Raw genomic sequence first — 19,847 nt, 5'->3', positions numbered from 1 at the left:
CTTTTACTCACGCTCCTGCAATAGCGCGAATGCGGTGAAAGGTTAATTTTTTCGAAGTCTTGCTTAGAGAAAATATCTCTCCCTTCCCCCTAAAAAAAAGAAAAAAAAAAAAAAAAAAAAATATTGTGACGTTACGTGAGAAACGCGACGATCTCCAATCGTGAAAAATGAGATCGTTCGTGCAAAATTACGAAGTTCATAAAAATTTGTTGAAATTTCGATCTACGACGTTATTCGATTAAAACGTCGATCTTTCTTTTTTCCTTTTTTTAAATGTTCAGGAACAAGAGAATTTCGTTCCGTCGTTTTATTCGTTAAATAAACAACAATGCAAATTCTCTCATTCGCGCCCCGCATAAACATTAATGAACGATCACGTGAGACAAGGCCACATAATCACCTTGGCTCTCCGCGCCTTCCGAGACAGCACGATCGTCCTTTTCCTGTCGGCTAGAATAGCGGAATTGCCATTTTACAGTTAGCCAATCAGCAGCGGTCAACAGCCAAGCCATTTTCGCGGCATGGTAAGTGAATTGACTATAGATGACTGACCTTTGACTGTCAACTATTAGAATCGTTGTTATATCGTATTTAATTAGTTAACTTATTCCTTTCAATATTACGATTAATCTCGACAAAATAATAAACAAGGCTATCGATTTATTTAACTCGCGTTAATATTTTATGCCGCTCGGTTAGAATCGAAAATTTATAAGTAAGTTTCTTACATGGATAATGATGTGTAAGAGGAGGGATTCTAAAAATCTTTGTGATGTCGTTCGGTCATCGATCTTTTAAAAAGAAAGAAAAAAATATTTCGCAGCCGGTAGGATTCGAACCTACGCTCCCAGAGGGAATCTGATTTCGAGTCAGACGCCTTAACCACTCGGCCACGACTGCTTGATATTTCAATAGTTTGCGGCCACAAGGGTGGAAACAACCCTCTCATAAATATAGCATTTGTTCGTAAAATTACTAACGAATTAAAATGAAAATTTTAACAATCAGGTATAGAGCGAAAGGTTTAATGATTTATTCGTTCCGTTGAATTATTTCATTAATTTTTTTTTTTTTTTTTTAACATATATATCGTTAGATAGATGTCGATTAAAAAGTTTTGACGATAAATTACAAATGATGTAAATCGTCGTAAAATGGCAAAGGAGAACGTATAAAAAGAGGAAAATAAAAAAAAAAAGAAAAGAGAGAAAGAAAGAAAAGAAGAACAAGAGAAAGAAAAAGAAAATAAGAGAAAGAGGAAACGTCTTCTAGAATCTATATATGTTTGTTTCTCGCGAAGCATGTTTATGCATTTACGTGCAAGCCGATAAAGCAGCTGCCTAGTTAGCCGTCAACTTTGCAATCAGCAATCTCTCAAGTAGTCGAGTCCGTTTGCGGCTGTTCCAGATTGCGTCCTTGCCGTATAAAGTGCAACGGCATGTGCGTACGTGATGATATAACGGGTGTTCGAAAATGCCCATTTTAGAAATTTCCTCTTCCGCGAGCTTTCTTATATTCCTCGACGATATTTATTTGTAGAGTTCGTTTGACCAAAAGATTCCTTTAGGCGAAGAAAAATATCTTCTCGTAGAAAGCTTCTTGATGTCACGAATCGATCGAGAGCGTGAAAGTAAACCGTTAAATAAAAGTAAAGGAAGAATGAAGAGGGACCAAATGAAATATACATGCGCACGTTACGCATATATATATATATGTAGATAGGCAGAGTGGCAAAAAGAAAGCGACGCTGACGTTTTACCTGTTCCGCGTAAGAAAGAGGATTTAATTGACAGGACATGATGCGGAAGTAACGTTACAAAAACTCTTGGAGAGCTTCGTCCAACAGAACACCGCGCGATCGAGATTTCCTTTTAAAGCGCGAGCTCGAGAGAAAGAACGAGAGAAAGAGAAGGTTAACGATTTGGCATCGAATCGAGCGTTACGAAATTATGCGGGTTCGTTTAATTTTTTTCAACGGCCAATTTTTCTTTATCCCGGATCGGCGATCATCGCGATACGTCGTTGTGATAAATCACAGGCGGTTGATCTTTATATCGTCGGTCACCCGTTACACTTGCATTCTTACGAGTTGTACAAGTCCCAGTTTTCTTACTCTCACCCACAACAGTTTCGAGAGTAAATTCCAGAACGAACACACGTATGTATATAGATATAAGTATACGTATACACGTTTTTGCTTAGGCTATATACGTTGCCGACTCTATCCTATCCAATCTGTCTACAATCATTTGGAACCGAACCTTACTGTGTTCTATGTATTTACACGCGTGTGTGTGTAAATACACTGTAATAATTTATGTTTTATATATATATATATATATATACATATATATAGTAGTAGTAGTTGTCTACGCATGCGTTCGCATATCGTTCGTAAAATACAGAATCGATTGATTATAACCGATGAGAAGCAAATGTCATTTTGCAAGAGCGTAGTACGCAATATGACAGCTTACGATTGATATATGTTACTATAACATTTACCAAACTATGAACTACTTTCGCATTTCTCCAAATATAATCGAGTACGAAAAGTAGATAGAAATTCGTGATAATCTCTATTTCTTTTTTTTTTCGTAATAAATTCATCATTTGTCATTTAAAAATTTATTATTTTCATAATAAATCTATTCATGAATTCAGATGGCTTCTCGTATATAGTTATAATTAATACGACTTCATTTACTCTTGTCATTTTAACATCGATGTTCCATGGTTGATAACTTTATTCGTTCCCCGCGTTAAGCAATAATCGTAATGATATAACGTTCACGGGGCAAGAAGTCGAAGGAAAGAATAAAATAGATCGAAGAACCGAGCGACGTATATTCCTCGTCCAAAATATCAGATAACATCGGGATACAATTACCGTTAATCGCCGAGATACGGACTTTCACGCGAGTCGATCGCACAGTTTCAGTTCTTGCAACGTTATAGCGGAGCAGAAGGAATAGAACGCCCGGTGGACGGATGAACGATCAAGCGGGCCAACGTAACTGTGCACAAGATCCGTATCTATTTTTCTTATTCTTTCTTCCGTTTGTCGTCCCTTCAAAATTTATCAAAATCTCTTTGATTCGTTAGCGATAATATAATTTTTAAGGAAGTAAACAATATCGTTTGATGTTACTTTCTTTCTAAGATTCTTCTTTAAAGCGAGCCGTAATCGTAACGTTGATTGAACGCCGCTAGTCTGGGAAAGAAAAAGCGAAAAAGCGAAAAAGAGAAAAAGAGAAAGATAAATAGAAATAAAAGAAACACATCGGCTTTTGCTGCTGCTGTTGCTGCTGCTGCTGCTCACTTTTACTTCAACCAGGAACGAACGGTACTCGATTAGATCGCCAGCCGTCTAGCCTGCCCATCGGGGAATGCTTTCGCAAGGCAGGATGTGTGCGAGATGCCGGAGGGGTCGATTCAATTGAAATTCAATTACAAAACTATTTTCGAGCTTGTCCTGGCCTGAATCAAACTAGCCGACTCGCAAGGACTCGAGATGGCCGAACTCTTATACGCGTTTGCGTGTGGTAGTCAACCTACACACGACTCTCGTATATATCTATTCCTATCCGCACGTGTAGACGCGCGTGTGAGCGTGTAACGAGAAAGGCGTTTGTGCACACGGAGAAAGTGTATATCCACCGATTGTGAGTTAACCTTACGATCCACTCAAGCGGGAATTTGTGTTCCTAGCTTTACTCGGTGATATCTGAAAAACCGCGACTTTCCACGGCCACGTGACGCGGATAAGATTAATTCCGCGAGATCTTAAAGATCTTGAAAGTGGAAAAGCCGTCGAACGGAGTCTTTCTCAACTTACATTTAGCATTGAGTACTCGACTCAAGATCACAAATCCAGCCGATTGTAATTTTACTCGTGAAGGGTGAAATATCGACGTATTTTTCTTTATAGTTTTCCTCCTACAATTATGTAATTTCTAACTGTACAGCTTGCAACGATATCTCCCTTTCGATTACACGGCCACGTGACCAGAGTTAAGATCAAAAACGAAACGAGATTCGAGTTATCTCTCTCTCTCTCTCTCTCTCCCTCTCTCCCTCTCTCTCTCTCTCTTTCTCTATCTATCTTTCTCGTTAGGGTCGGCTAGAAACGATTGAAAGTTGTCGCTGATTTTTTCCTCCATTAATTATATTCGCCGCCAAGGCCTTTTCACGCTGTTGCATTCCAGGCAACGGCACGACCTGGCACGCACCGCACTTTTCTCCTTCGATCTCTCGAAGAAGGCGGGTCTCTCTCTCTCTCTCTCTCTCTCTCTCTCTCTCTCTCTCTGTATCTTTCTCTTTCTCTTTCTATCTCTTTCTCTTTTATTTTTGCACGCTCGACAAGTACCACCGAGACTTGTCAGTTGGGTCAGAACGCGGTCAAAACCGATTCAAACTCATTTTTCTTCTCGTTCGTTCAGCTCTCTCGCGCGATTACCTCGCACGAATATAATATACAGGCCATCGTTCGAACGAAAAACCGAATACACGTATGTATTATATCTACATATGTATCCGCGTGTAAAGTTCGAGTAGCTTGTAAACGAATCGGTGCTTGCTTGATTCGTTAACCCGATCTTGCTTTCCAAGTTTAATCCCTCGCCATCGGTATCCTCTCCCGTCTTGGAAATGTGAAAGGTTTCGTATCGAACGAACGATTTTATGTATATTAATTTCGATGGTAGCCAGATTACACCGCGTATCGATATCGCCGAGACAATTTTTATTACCCTCGTTGGAAGAAAAGTCGATCCTCGTTTTGTTCAAAAAATTCTTATTATTCCAAATATTTTTTTTTTTGCTTTCGTTCGTCGATGTAAAGAGTGTAACGTTTGTAAAAATAATTTCCAAGGTTGTAGTTCTCGATCGTTTAAACGTTATTCGGTAAAACCCGGGAGGACTGAGAAAATAAGATAGAATATAGTTTGCTATACATTTCACACCTGTATTACTAACGGTATACGTTCTTTTTTCTTCTTTTTTGTTTTTATCTTTCTTTTTCTTTTTCTTTTTCTTTTTTTTTTTCCAAAGAGTATCTTCTCGTATTTACACAAATGTTATAAGTTTTTGATTGTTCGTGCGTGAGTGGAAACACACAAATGTGATGCTCCGATAATATCAACCTCGAATCTGCATTACACTTCTGCGAGAGCTCCTTGTTTTTCATTTTCTTTTTTCTTCTTTTCTGATTAATTTCTTCAATCGATTAATTTTGAAATACTTTTATATAATTTTGTTCGCGAGATAGAAGATATTTTCCATCCATTAGAGACACTAACACCGACACCCCACAGAATATTATATCCATGAAACGTGACACGTACCGTATATAGTACGAAGCAACGTTTTAATTTCGAATTGCTCGACCGCGCAAAAGAGTTAGGTACACGGAAGACGTATAAAGCGTATAGAAAATTTTACTTACGCAATGACATAGCTCCCCTTTTTCTTTCTATCTCTCTCGTACACGTATTTTCCTTATTATCCGAAAGTATCTCGTGTTACTACATGCGGTAAGAATAAGTAAAACTGTCAGAATCGATCTCTTTTACGATATTATCGCAATGTAATTAGAGTAGTTCGTCGAGCGGCACGAGAAGAGAATTATAAGAAGGAACGCGTATAATTTATCGTTGATGCGTAATAAGAGAAAAGAGCATGTATGAGAATGCTGACATATAACACTAATTTAGTTAAGTGATCACTGTTTCTTTGAGAAAGTAAATATCTTCTCATAAACGATGTCAAGATATATATACATACGCATATATATATATATATATATATATATATATTGCTTCGAATTCGTAAAAAATACATGCGGGAGTCTCGTTTAAGGATGCAATTTTTCTTTTTCAATTTCAGGTGAAATTTCAAGCGAACGAGGAATTGCGAGGATACGAAATAATGGCTGATTAATGGCGGTCTCGTGGACGAGGAGAAAAAATGAGAGAAAAAAAGAAAATGAAAAAAAAAAAAAGAAGGGAAGACGAACACGATGTGGCCTCTCTACGGTAGAGATAATCCGCCCTCGCCTGGAGCGTAATTTCTCTTACCCAATTCAGGTCGACGATGTCGACTTCGAGACGAGAGAGGAGAGAAGCAGTGAGAGCGACCTATGCAAGAAAGAAAGAAAGAGAAAGAAAGAAAGAGAAAGAGAGAAAGAGAAAGAGAGAAAGAGAAAGAAAGAGAGAAAGAGAGAGGGCAGGAGAAAAAGAGGGACGAGAAAGAGATTGGAGACGACAATCGGTGGAAGGGAAAAAGGATGGAAAAAGGAAAAAGCTAAAAGGATGGGCGATTACTCAAACTGCTCGAACCGCTTGGTGAACGCGTAAGTATGTATATGTATATCTTTATTTCGTAAGCAAACGCGATCCGTGGATATTCGATACGCGAAACATACATAGGTAGGTAGGTAGGTTGCACGAATCGCCTCGAAGATTTACAGTTGCCCGTACTTATCGTTTGCTTCTTTTACTTATTTTCGTGTTTCTCCACGGTTCCTTTCGATAGGATCCGTCATCGATCTCGCCGTCTTTCAATACGCTGACATATGAAATTGCAATTGACGATCGATCCATCGATCGAAGGATAGATGGGTTATACGTACATATATGTATTCGTCCTTCTTTCGCTTTGGATATGTAAGTACGTAAGATCGTATCGGCTTGCGAAATGCATATCTCGATAATTCTTAATTAACCGTGTAACGATTATTAATTGAAAGTGATTTTCTGACTTTTACTCGGACGAGTTTTTTTTTTTTTCTTTTTTATTTACTTATTTATTTATTTTTTGTTTTTTTTTTGTTTTTTTTTTATTTTTTTTTTTTTTTGTTTTCTTCCTCGCATCGATCGTAAATAATTACATATCCGTTAGGATCATCGATACGGTCTTTTCTATAGACTTAATGCCGCGCTAAGTATCTCTCAATGATTATAAATCGAGCGTGCGCGAATGATGAGTTTGATGTAGAAATATTATATGTCGATGTACATAAGTTGCGAGTAAAGGTTAGCGGCAAGAATCTTGTGTTAATATCGATGGAAAATGCGTGATCGTTGATACTCGTATTAATTGAAGTTAATGGCACGAGATACAATGTACGATTACGATAGATGCGATTAACGATCGATGAGCGATTTATTGTTGTAACAGTCGATTTAAACGCTTCGTTACCATCGATGATATTTTCTTATTGTTAATGAGACTTTGATTTCTGATTCTGACCGTCTAGATTTACACGCGTACGATGGCGTCTAATATCTCGTCCTTATGTTACCGATGTTCTTAAAACGCGTCCACGCGGCTACGAATACGATCCTGTGATCCTTTAGTCGTCGCCATGGTTAAAAAGAAAAAGAAAAAGAAAAAGTGAAAAGAAAAAGAAAAAATAAAAGTCACATGTAAACGTAGATATAGACTAGGCGGCGGTCGAATTGGTCTACGTGATTCTAGACACTAGACAGTACGGAGTAAGCATTACGTCTCTATCAGTTAGGAAACACCACGTCTACTCTAATTTCAAGATTAATTCTAATCCTAATACTTTCTGTCACCGTATCCTTCGTGACTGTTAATCCGACTATGTTTCTTAATGATTCGCCGAGTACTTTCCGATATTACAAAAGGACAAGTACATTAAATACTTACTTACCCTTGTATATTTATATTGGCAAATGTTTTTTCTTTTTTTTTTTTTTTTACAAAATCTTTATTATACTCATTAGCAATTGGTTATTTCTTTTTTTTTTTTTTATCTTTTTCGTGCAAGGATCTTTAGTTAAGTCGTCCAACATCTTTTCAGAGATGTGAACGCCTGCACAAGACACGAATGGTAGTGACGAATGATGTAAACTTCAATGGAGATTCGAGTATATGTATTTACGATTTATTATCGTACTTACGTCCGAATAATTCTCCTTGAATTAAAACGATCGAAAAGAAAGAATTATTTTACACGTACAAATGAATTTCATTGATAGTTTCTGTTATTCCGTCGAGATTAGATACGTTTAAAAATTAGCATAATCGATCGAAATTAAATGAAGTGCATCGAGTTGTGTATGACATACTTAATTAAAAAGGTCAGGAAGATATCTCGTATTTTTCTTCTATTATATATATATATATATATATATATATATATATATATACCACGTTGCAAAATACGTATAAATAAATACGTTCACACATATACGATCAAAAGTGATACCCACGAAATGCTTTCTATAGAAAAATGTTTATACGATAATTTAATCTCATTTCGGTTGTTCCTAATATTCACGATTCGTATCCGCTTATCTAGTTTTCGCTACGATCGGCTCGTAACGAAACCGGTTGGTACCTGGTGTACCTGGGTGGTATATATAATCAGATTATTTGAAACGTGGCCTTTCTTTCATAGTCGTCCTAATAAAAATCAAATCGTTGTTTATCGAAAATATGCCAATATTTTTTTCTATGTAAAAGTATCATCCATAATTTCGATAACCTTCAATTTTTTTGTTTTCACAGAGATATAAGATATTTATCTTTCATACAAAAAATAAAAATTGAAGTGTTTGTCAAGTTTTGAGTATACAGTGGGAGGGAAATTATTTTTGAAATAGACGACGACGATAGCGATGATAGAGAGATAGAGAGATGGAAATTGTTGAACTCGAGATAGTAGTAAGTAGGTACCAACAGGACGACGACGGTGCTGACTTGTCGCTAACAGTTCACAGCCGGAATATCTACGGCCTTGTAGAGGAGAGCCGATCACTGCCTGCTCTACCACGCCCTGCTTTGGCATTCTCCACGATCACAAACGCATTCTACGCGATCGTACGTATTTACAGGCTGATCTCGAACAACACAGACGCAACTACCGTGAAAGTATTTTATCTTATTCGATATAATCTCGATTATGCGAATGCGATTTTAACCGGTTGCCGGTCGCGATTCGTTCGACTCGATTTTTTTCTCGGAACCGTTAAATGCGCGTTGATTCGGCTTCGCTAACTCACTCCGGATGTAACTTCGAAAGAGAACGTGCTCGATAAAAACTAATAGCAAGTTTCGCCTCGACTTTCCAATTAAATTGACAAAGATTAAATTTAAGTATTATAAGGAGATGAGATCTTTCGATAACGATAGACGAGGATAACGTAGAAATATTAAATCCGATATAACGAAATCTAATCTAATGGATATATCTATTTTTATTATTCTTCGTATAAAATAAATAAGATATAAATATCTAATTATGAAATAACCACCGCGATATCTCTTGGAAATCATTTAAATGGTAAAGAGCTACACACGGATTACTAGTAAGATTACAACTGGGTGTCACGGATTTACAAGGTGTTCTTTAATTTCTTAACATCAACTGCATTTGCATATTGCTACAATAGATAGCAAGATGTAGTACGCTCGAACTTCATTGAAATCGTGTCGGACGTTTAGAAAGCTCGTAATTAGCGTGTCGAAGTAAACGCAAGAACTCCTTGTTATTTTCATCGCCTGATCGAACGATCCTTGCAAGGACGAAGTTTCATTTTCTTTTGAAAAAGAAAGAAAAAAAAAAAAAGAAAAAGGAAAAAAAAGAACACGTTTGACCGTTGATTCTTGAATTTTCTTTCGTGACAAAGTTTACCAGTTAATCGTCTTGAAAGAACGTTGACGTTGGTTCTGTTCACCGTGAACGATCATACCGCATAATTAATTGCGTTCTACCGTCACGGTCTACCTACGACATTACCCGTTTCCGAGTTCGTTTCATACAAAGTAAGCCGATCGATAGTTTGATCGATCGATAGCTTCACGGTGAATTAATAAAACCGCGTAAGAGCTACATTGACATATTTTGACGGAGGTACAATACCGTAGATTCAATTTTTAATTATCGAGTAAATAGATACACACAGCGGGACTCTTGTCGTTTTGATCGAACATTATTACGCGTTAGAGAGTGAAAAGGAAATGAAAAAAAAAAAAAGAAAAAGAATAAGATAATATCGATAGGTGTTGAAAGGTTACGAGGACGGCTGTCGAAAATCAATCGCGGAGCTCTAGTTTCTAGATTCTTTAGCGTTGCGAAGTTTCGTGGAGATCCGTGATTTCGTTCGCGTGAAACTCGATCGGCCTGCATGGATCGGCGTCTCTGCTTTTTGTTGTCCTTTCACGTAATGCCGCGTTCATAGCGCATAAACACACAACACTCAGACGACGACGACGACGACGACGACGACGACGACGACGACGGCGACGGCGACGGCGACAGCGTCTCGAACGTGCACTCGCTTAGAGATAAACTCGTGACTACATATACTAGAGTGGTAGGCGTTCTCCAGTCGATGATCTATTTTTGTTACGCTGATTCAATAAACGTACAGCCACGAATAGCTCTCACCGCGCTATTTTCAAATTATTTATGAATTTCAAACGATGCTAATGACATTCCAATCGCTTTCATTCGTATACACGCATGCCGCTAATTACACGTTCAAAGTGATGAATTAATAGCTACCTCGCAAAACACTGCTATATTCATTCGGTATTTTTTATTAATTGACGGTAAATAATTTGTAACATAAATAGTCAATCAGTATATACGAATATTTTCAGTCAGTATAAATAATTAAGTGTCAGGGTTGCGTCTGGGTTGCGTTCGAATCGTACATTCGATTTATATTATGTACTGATATTTTATTATAAATACCGATCGTTTATTTAAAATATCTATCTAATAAATAGCATATGTACCCTTGAAATACCATAAAGAAACAGCGATGATCTCGCGAGACATTTAATAAACGAGTAGCAATCTAAGTTAATAACTATCCGAATGTTTAAATAATTATCGATTTTGCTTGGTTAGGATTAATAACGGAGATAATCGTTAGGCGTTTCCAAGTATCGCATTTAACTTGCGGTCATGCGAGCGATGGTATGAACCGAGTATAATAGCGGTGGTATTTACGACAGCTAACAAGTGGCGTGGGCGCTATTAGATACGGGATCGTGCCAGCGAATGACGTTATCAGTAAATCCAGATCATTATCAAGAATCATTCGAAATACTCCTATAAACAATCTATTGATATGGAATCCGTAAAATTGTTCTTTTCTTTTATAACTATGAATTATCGACCGATTATTTATTATTTAATAATAGATCAATTGAAATTGGATCGAACGCGAATGATCATTTCCGATAATGATTTCAATTTGTAACTTTCATATAGAATATTATTCATATTAGAATTGAAATTAATTATCGAAGTCAATAATCGAATATAATGGAATGGTCGTTTCGATGTTGGGCCGATCGAGATTTCGTATCGTTCGCGCGTATCGATCGCAATAGCGAACTCTTTTCATGTAATTTGAATCGTCGAAGAAAACGTTGGATGTTAGGGATCGGACATGTGGACGTCCTCGAAGGTAAGACATCCGGGTCCATGGCCCAGTTTCACGCACGCGTGTGTTTCGTATCAAGCATGTCCTGTCCCCTTCTCCGCGTCCACCAGCATGCGTGCGCTCCCTCGCACTTTCCCGCGTTTGTTGTTTCACCGCAGGTACTGACGTCAAAACGAGGCCAATTTATGGACAATCTCTTTTTTACTATGTCTCTGTGTATGTGTGTTATTGCTCCACGTCGGGAAACAGCTAATTATTATTGTCGAAGATTTTATGATGTTCGTTCGTTCCATAATTCTTATCTTATTTAAATTTCATTAATCGGGATAATGAAAAAGAAAAAAAAAATATATATATATATACATATATATAAAAAATTAAAAACTTAAAATATCTGCTATATCGTCCTTTAATATCGAAGAACGGAAACGTTGAGTTTTGCTAATCGTCGTTTAATCGATATTAAATGCCATTAAAGATTATATTATAATTTCGATTTTATAATTTTCAGTGCGTTTTTCTAAATAATCGTTTTATCATGCTATCTAATCTAGCTATCTATCTAAATATGATTAACGATGTGTAATTTAGTTATAACATGTTCAAGTATAATTAAAATGAAAATATTTTGGAAATGCACCGAAGTATGGAGCCATTAGCACGGGAGTACTTGCGTTACATGACTTAGATTGATATAGATTGCAAGTAAAACCGTATACCCATCAGATCTCATCACGTGAAGATTGCTGCATGTGGAGATTCACGGGCTAATTATTATTAACATACTAATTAATCGTGTTTAATGAACCTTCTTTCGATTCAGTCAAAATCAATCGAGATTACATCAATCGTGAATTTTTTCTAATCTATGCGAGAGAGAGAGAGAGAGAGAGAGAGAGAGAGAGAGAGAGAGAGAGAGAGAGAGAGAGAGAGAGAGAGCATGAATTTTTCATTAAATATATCTTTTTCTTTTTTAAATGCATCACAATTATTTCGATATAATTAATTGACATAAATATTAAGTGTACTTTGTATATCTTCGTCATGTATAATGTACATTTATTTTATATAATCACTACTATGTTACATTTATTATAAATATTTCATACTGTAAAATTGACTGCACACGCATTAACATAAATTTTAATATTATATTTAACACAATGAAATTTATTATGATTAATATATTTTACATTATTTATAAATCGAAAGTTAGACATTCGGAATTTAAATAATAAAATTGGAAATATGAGAAAAATGTAAATCTATCTTAATTAAGCGCTTGAGAGTTGACCGACTTGCCGAATTTAATCTTAAATTAGTCTGAAAAAATAAGTTGACTTTGAAATTCTTAATAGTACTATTAAAATAAATAAGCTGGTGCATAAAACAATGAAGGATAAGAAGTTGAATATACATAATTCATTATGCATAATCTTAAGCATTAACATGCAATAAAGATAAGACATTTAATAAGAAACGAACACTCATTAATATACTTTGTCAATATGTATGATAACGTATATACGAATTTTTTTTTTGTATTAGTTATATGTAATTTTATCAACATAGCAGATTGTACAAATTTTATATTATTCTTTTATTTACACTCTTCTTTTATCAACGAAATTGATTCATTATTTCATTGATTTTTCGTATTAACAACAATAATCAAAAAGATTCCTTTTAACAAATGACTCATCACTCGTATTCCAAAATCTATTCGTAATGGTCTTCTCGCTCAATTTTTTTTCTTTTGATACATCGATATAGATATATCGAAGTAGATCGTGATTAAACAAATTAATAATAATAGATAGATAATAACTGCATAAGACTACATCGCAAATAACCTGAGAAGTTATAAACATTTCTGTACTTTCTCTTCTATACGTAATAATAAATATACTATAATATTAAATAAAAATGATGATAAAATTAGAATTAAAATGACTAATAAAATAATATAAGTACCTCAAAGAAAGTTGACCGATGTTCTCCGTAGATCCGCACTCGTTGAAATATTCTGTAGGAATGAAAATCTTTTAACCTTCAAGGAGTAAGAAGGTTCGACTGTTTTTATTTTCTTCTCTGCTCATAAATTTCCTAGAAATTTACAGCTCGATAGTTGTTTACATGCCAAATGTTATCTATCTTTCTTCATTAAGTCACACTTCGTGTACTTAAAAAGAGATAGATTTACGTGTATGATAGAAGACGGCTATGAATGAGAAAGTAAGCAAGTATTTACATATTTTTGTTGTATTGTTTATACCGAGTTTTTCTAATTCATTGAATTCTTAGAAATTTGAAAAATATTAAATCTATGTTATTAGAGAATAAAATTAATTGAGCGTATCTATATATCTGTCTATATAAATACAGATATATTCATGTATGTATGTATAGGTATAAAAATCGAATATAATAAGAAATACGATCGATTACGGTTAGCAAAAAATTATTAACCAAAACATCGTCAATAACAAAGAAAAATATCGATCTCGTAAAAATAAGATGAGAAATTTGGAAAAAAGATATTTTGCAATAGTCGGGCGTCAATATGTTGATATTTGTTTAGTCGAATATTTTTTAAACGCGAGCAAGTCACGACTTACGAAAGTAGCTTCATAAAAATCGCATTTATCGATTGTTATATAACAAAAGGATATACGTTAGAAAAAATACGCTAATTACTTGAATCAATGAGAACGATACGAAGTCGAGCTGTTGTTTCTATCGAATAAAATGGCGTCGTGTTCGACGGTAAGAGAGTTGAATAGTTCACGCTACACGTGCGCATTGCATCACCTTCGATACATTACTCAGCACAATTCCCAAAACTTCGACAGCATATTTTGCGAATTGCAAGGGAAATTTTTCACGAGAAATTTGGGAAAAATTATAAAGAAATTCCCAGATCAATACTTTCCGAGATATAAATTCGAACAATAAAAATTCGAATTATTTACAAAACGTAAAGTATAAAGTCAACCTATCTCGAAAAAAAATTAACTTGATCCAACTCATATTCGAGGAGTGTAAAATATATATTAAAGTATTAAAATAAATATTCATCCGTTGTACAAAGATAATATATATTTTCACACAAAAAATGTAAACAACGTTAGACGTTTGCACATCTGAATGGCTCTCGACTACGTGTTCTATTTATCATATATAAACGAATAAATATTCTAAAATACGATCTATCGCATATGCACAGTATCTGAAATTTACATATAATTCGATATTGCTTATTCATGATATCTATTATTTGTATTATTTTTATAGTATTTTGTATTCTCCGCTACAATTTTCCCACGGAAATCACTTTTGCATTAAGGCGCTATAGTTATGGGAATCTGACTCATTATTCGTCAATCAATATATTAATTTTTTTATTTATTATTTTAAAATATGTAGCGTATAGTTAAAAGTAGAAGATTTTGACAATTTACATTAACAATTTTAATTGATCAATATCATAACAATGGATTACTATTTTTTATCGAAAATTACCGAAAAAGATTTCCGTCACACGTAGTAAATACGCATATATATATTTATGTACACAGCTACATTATCCTTACTACATCGTGAATCAAAGCATATATAATTATTAAATCGAAAAATCAAAGAATCGATCTGCATTTCTTGTACATTTGTCTTGTAAACATTCTGACACAATAATTATTTCTAAAATTTGTATTTACGAGTATTGAATAATATATAATTAATAAATGACTCGGTAATAGTCGGTAATCACCGGAAATGTTTGACCGGTCATTAAAAGAAGAAGCTTAAACGACGAATATATGACAACTGAATAATTTAAAATATGGCGAGAAAAAACAAATTATGATCCATTGTACGTATATATTCGGACATTACCGACCTAAATTTATTTCGAAAAGTATTGACCCACTGATCTATATAATTTCTTGGAAAATACGTGTTTTTGACAAAAAATATCTCTCTCGCTTGCTTTCACAAAACATTAAAAACATGCATGCACACGAGGTCGATTAAAACTTATCTCTTTTGATCCATAATTTTTTTTACACATGCGTCTACATACACATCGATAAATTCTTGGAAAAATGTAAACTTCTTATTTCAATAGTAATTTGTAGGCATTGTATTTTATTCTATTCGAACAGAGAAGTACAGGAATGTGAAACATAAAAAATGGATAATAGTTTTCCTGTTGAGTCATCATACGATTATTTCGAATTAAATTTGAACAAAATTTGATCGAATTATTACAAAACTATTAATTTATTATTGTAAAATAGAGTATTAGATTTTAAAAGTATAAAAAGAGTATAAAATAAAGACTATATATAAAATAAAATTATAAAATAAAGACTTCTTTATTTTAATGGTTCATAATATTTGTTCATATACATATATATATATATATATATATATATATATATATATACAAATATATATAAAACAAAAGAATTCTTCAGGTCAATTCACACATTTTAGTTGATCTCCGTTTAAATTAGAGGAGTTGCATATGACTGAACTAGGATCGGTGACTGAACTGTGACCGAACGGAAATGTATGTATGCATACATTTAAATTATATACAATAATGTCAAAATCACTGTAACTGAAGAATCGTAACGGAAACTAAATTGAAACGTATGAATTAACTTTTATGCTATTTAATATCGTATAGATAAAATGTAGCCACCTCGAAATATCCAAATTTATTTGAAATACATTTATCCAAAATTGAATCAACAAATTAACCCCAATTCAATAATATAGAAAGGAAACTCGAAAATTTACACGAAGGAAGCATGATGACGTCAATATGGATTTAGGACGATCGTTTTCCCTACAGTTTGTTATTTTACTTCTTAATGACTTCTACTTTCGAAGAATAATTTTGATGCACCGTGAAACATTAAATTTAACGTTTAATTATTGGTAAGTTGTATCTCAAAGCCACGTATTAATTGGTAGTGAACAAGCGTCTCCAGGAAAAGGATATCCGGATAACTTACCGCTAGTTATCTCTTCATTTATACAAGTTTTATTCCAGTTCTTCTTATATTAAAAAAAAAAAAAAAAAAAAAAAAAAAAATAAGAAAAATAAGAAAAAGAAAGAAAAAAAAGTAAAGAAACAAAAATATGATGCCGCGTTTAAATACGATTAATGGCTATCAAAAATCTGAAAATGATTTTCACAGGTAGCTTGGCGTAACTAAGAAAGGGTCGACCATCACGAATCGGATATGAACAGAGAACCTCTTACCGTGCGGTCATTTACCTTCCGCATAACCGTACGTCGAGACCGGTCCGAAACAAATGACTACCCTGTGATTCGTTAAGTATCGGTAGGTATCTATCTATATATATATATATATATATATGGTACTTACTCATATAAGTACCTATATATATATATATATCTTCTCGATTATTCTTTCAAATTGTTGTATATGCTTCGCATGCATTTGTTTATTCAAATTAAAAAAATTTATAGCACGGAGAGAGAGAGAGAGAGAGAGAGATCGTGAACACGCGAAAAAAAAAGAAAAGTAAACAATGAAATAAAACTAGTATTTTCTTTTGAAGAAACGATTAATATTAATGTTACAATTACTCTTTAGAACTGTTTCATTCAGTAAAATCAAAGTTTCTCGAAAAAGATAATTAGATATGTACGAAAGTATTAAGCGTTAATGAGGTAGCCAGAAAGATTCAAAATCACGACCGGAAATTGGAAAGGAAGAAGAAACGAGCTTGGAATGATAAAAGAAAGTCAGTCGCAGCATAATCGAGCCTCGGGTAAGTAAGTAAGTAAGTAAGTACGAACGTCGATCCCGTTTCTCGGCTGAGATCTTGACCGATTCAAAAGGAAAGCAATCGAGCGCGCAAGCGCGGACACCTGCACACGTGCAAGCGCACGTGCGCTTGCGCTCGAACACTTTCCGATGCCACGATCTGATCGACTACCAAGCCAATTTCTTCGTTTCTAGAAGTGAGAGAAAGAGAAAGAGAAAGAGAGAAAGAAAGAGAGAGAGAGAGATAGAGAGAGAGAGAGAGGAGAAAAAAGGACGATGATCGTTGGAGAGTGGTTAAAGATTGGTCGAAGAAAAAGAAAAGAAAGAGAGAGAGAGAGAGAGAAAAGAATAAAAAAAAAGAGAAGGAAAGAGAATCATGGACGGACGTGAAAGTGAAAAGCCCAGTCTGGAGCCGATAATTAGCACGCTCACCTCGGAATGTGTCGGGATAGCCTGGTGACATTAATAGAATCATAAATAATGGCATACGTTTATAAACGCACCCATAACAAATCTTTCCATTTCTGTCCCAAGGCTCAACAAGTTTGTTTTATTCATTCGATTTCAATCGCATCCGTATCGTGAGAATTGGATTCGTTTTTCTTTTTTCTCTTATTCTTCTTTTCTTTCTTTTTGTTTTTTTATTTTTATTTTTATTTTATTTTTTTTTTTTTTTTTACGGGCAAATATGAGATGAAGTTTAAACAGTTTTTGTTGTAAAAGATATATATATATATATATTTTTTTCTTGTTTGTTCCTTTTTTTTAATCTTTCTTTAGATATAATTTAAATACGTACTCTTTTCCTTCGCAGAAAACGATCGATATTAATTTACCGTGTATTCTCTCTCTCTCTCTCTTTCTTTCTTTATTTTTCCTCGTTTATAGATTGTATCGTAAAATGACGATATCGTTTAATATATGTAAATACAAAAATCAGTTTCGAGATATAATTTCGCCAGGGTGATCGATTCTCTTTCATGTGTTCTTTCGCCGATTGCGGTATGCGTGCCGATGAAACGAGAGTAATCTTTCGCATAAATGAAACGATTACTGTATATGCGTAGTATCGTAGTATTATTTATTAATATTTAATCAATCGTTTAGTTTTGTTGTTTTTGTTTCAATATTACAGAGTTGCTAAGACAGTAAGTACAAGTAAATATAAAACAAAGGTCGACAGATATAAATCGTAAACTCCGTCTAAATGCTAGTCAATAATGTAAACAAATAAGAGGATACGCGAACGACTTTGATAATTTTCGAATCATTTGTCTCTTGGATCCCGACGAGTAAACATCGTAGCTCTCTTGTCCCATGTAAGTACGTCTGAATAATTTATATGTACTTTCGACTATTCCGTATATTTATAACGTATATTTAATTTATTAATAAATATAATTTTATTTTAAAACAAATCTTACTAGGATAAATTTTGAAGGCAGATGTAAAAGTACAGAAAGTAGTTTTATTAAGCGATCGATTGTAATCTCGATAAGATAAAAGCATACTGGGGTTTTTCGCAAGGTTTTATTCACAAACAATAGCATTATATATTATTAATAATATATTAATACATTTAACGTTATATAATTTATTAATACAATCTATTGTTGCATCTCGCTGATTTAAAATAATTATTACTCGAAATATCTCGTTAAAGGCTTTAAATTTTATACTCTAAACTGTCGTCGCTTTATACGTACATAGATATACCATAGACCATCAACGCTATTATTATATTTCGCATCGTTTGACTTTACAAATGCAAACGAATTGCTCACAACTTTTTAATATGTCCATGTGGAACGCAGCGGTAACGATCTTTGATCGTGCCTTACCTATGTGCAAGACTTTCTATTCCTCGGACGTGATACTTTTCTACATTGTGAAGCTCTTCCATGATCACGCGATTATATTATAATGACGTTTGTGCGAGTAGTCGGAAAGATTTTGTTTTATATATAACGAGTGTTAATTGATTAATATATGTTACTGTTTCAGTTCAACGACGAGACGCACGTTTAAGGGGAAAATATAAGAACTAAGAAGATCCAGCGAATGAATGAGTAAAGACTAGAACGTGGGACAAGGTCACGAGAGTGAAAAATCATGGTGAAAAAAGAAGAAGAAGAAGAAAGAAAGGAAAAAGGGAATATCTCGAGAGGAAACAATGCTCCGTCCTATCGACGTTTCGATCGACGCTCCTCGTAATCGTGTATCAGGTAAGTAAGTACGTTGTAACAGTGGTGAGGTATCTCTTAACGACGAATATTATGCAGATGCACGGTGACGTGCTCGTAGAATGTTAGAATGCAGAAAAGAGGTGTGTATCGGCGCGTTAACGTTTTGAGTTGAAATTCTTGCCGAGTCAATCCGGTGCTCGAAGCGCTATCCCGATTACTTACACTCTACACCTTCCTCGATCTTAGACATCGCTTAGAACGTCGTAAAATATCTTACGTGTTGCTTTTAACGGTTCTTACGTAGAAGATAAGTTCATAATGAAATCGCCAATGATTTCATGCAATTAGATTGATCCGTTGCGTCACAGTAAGTGGTACATCTCTTTCGAATCTTTCAAACGTCTTGTTAATTCGTTGGGATAACG

The 19,847-nt window shown here is 34.5% G+C and overlaps 1 protein-coding gene, 1 long non-coding RNA gene and 1 other non-coding gene across 3 annotated transcripts in view; 2 read left to right on the top strand and 1 right to left on the bottom strand.

Annotated features, from left to right (window-relative positions):
• Nucleotides 1-818: 818 nt before the first annotated feature.
• Nucleotides 819-900, bottom strand: Trnas-cga. The gene has a single exon. It is a non-coding gene; the product is annotated as a tRNA-Ser (tRNA).
• A 3,396-nt stretch (nucleotides 901-4,296) lies between these two features.
• Nucleotides 4,297-5,973, top strand: LOC122629832. Its single transcript, XR_006327354.1, has 2 exons — nucleotides 4,297-4,511; nucleotides 5,887-5,973. It is a non-coding gene; the product is annotated as an uncharacterized LOC122629832 (long non-coding RNA).
• Nucleotides 5,974-19,274: 13,301 nt separating this feature from the next.
• The window catches only part of LOC122629796 (protein dimmed-like), a 30,692-nt gene continuing 30,119 nt past the window's right edge, over nucleotides 19,275-19,847 (top strand). The window contains exon 1 of the mRNA XM_043813634.1: nucleotides 19,275-19,461. The gene's annotated coding sequence lies outside the window, so the exon portion shown is untranslated. The remainder of the gene's footprint in view (nucleotides 19,462-19,847) is intronic.

This window comes from Vespula pensylvanica, chromosome 1 (assembly GCF_014466175.1).
Source record: "Vespula pensylvanica isolate Volc-1 chromosome 1, ASM1446617v1, whole genome shotgun sequence".
In the NCBI taxonomy this organism is placed as follows: Eukaryota; Metazoa; Arthropoda; class Insecta; order Hymenoptera; family Vespidae; genus Vespula; species Vespula pensylvanica.
Note: the sequence above shows the minus strand (reverse complement) of the source record. Positions and strands in the feature narration are given on the sequence as shown.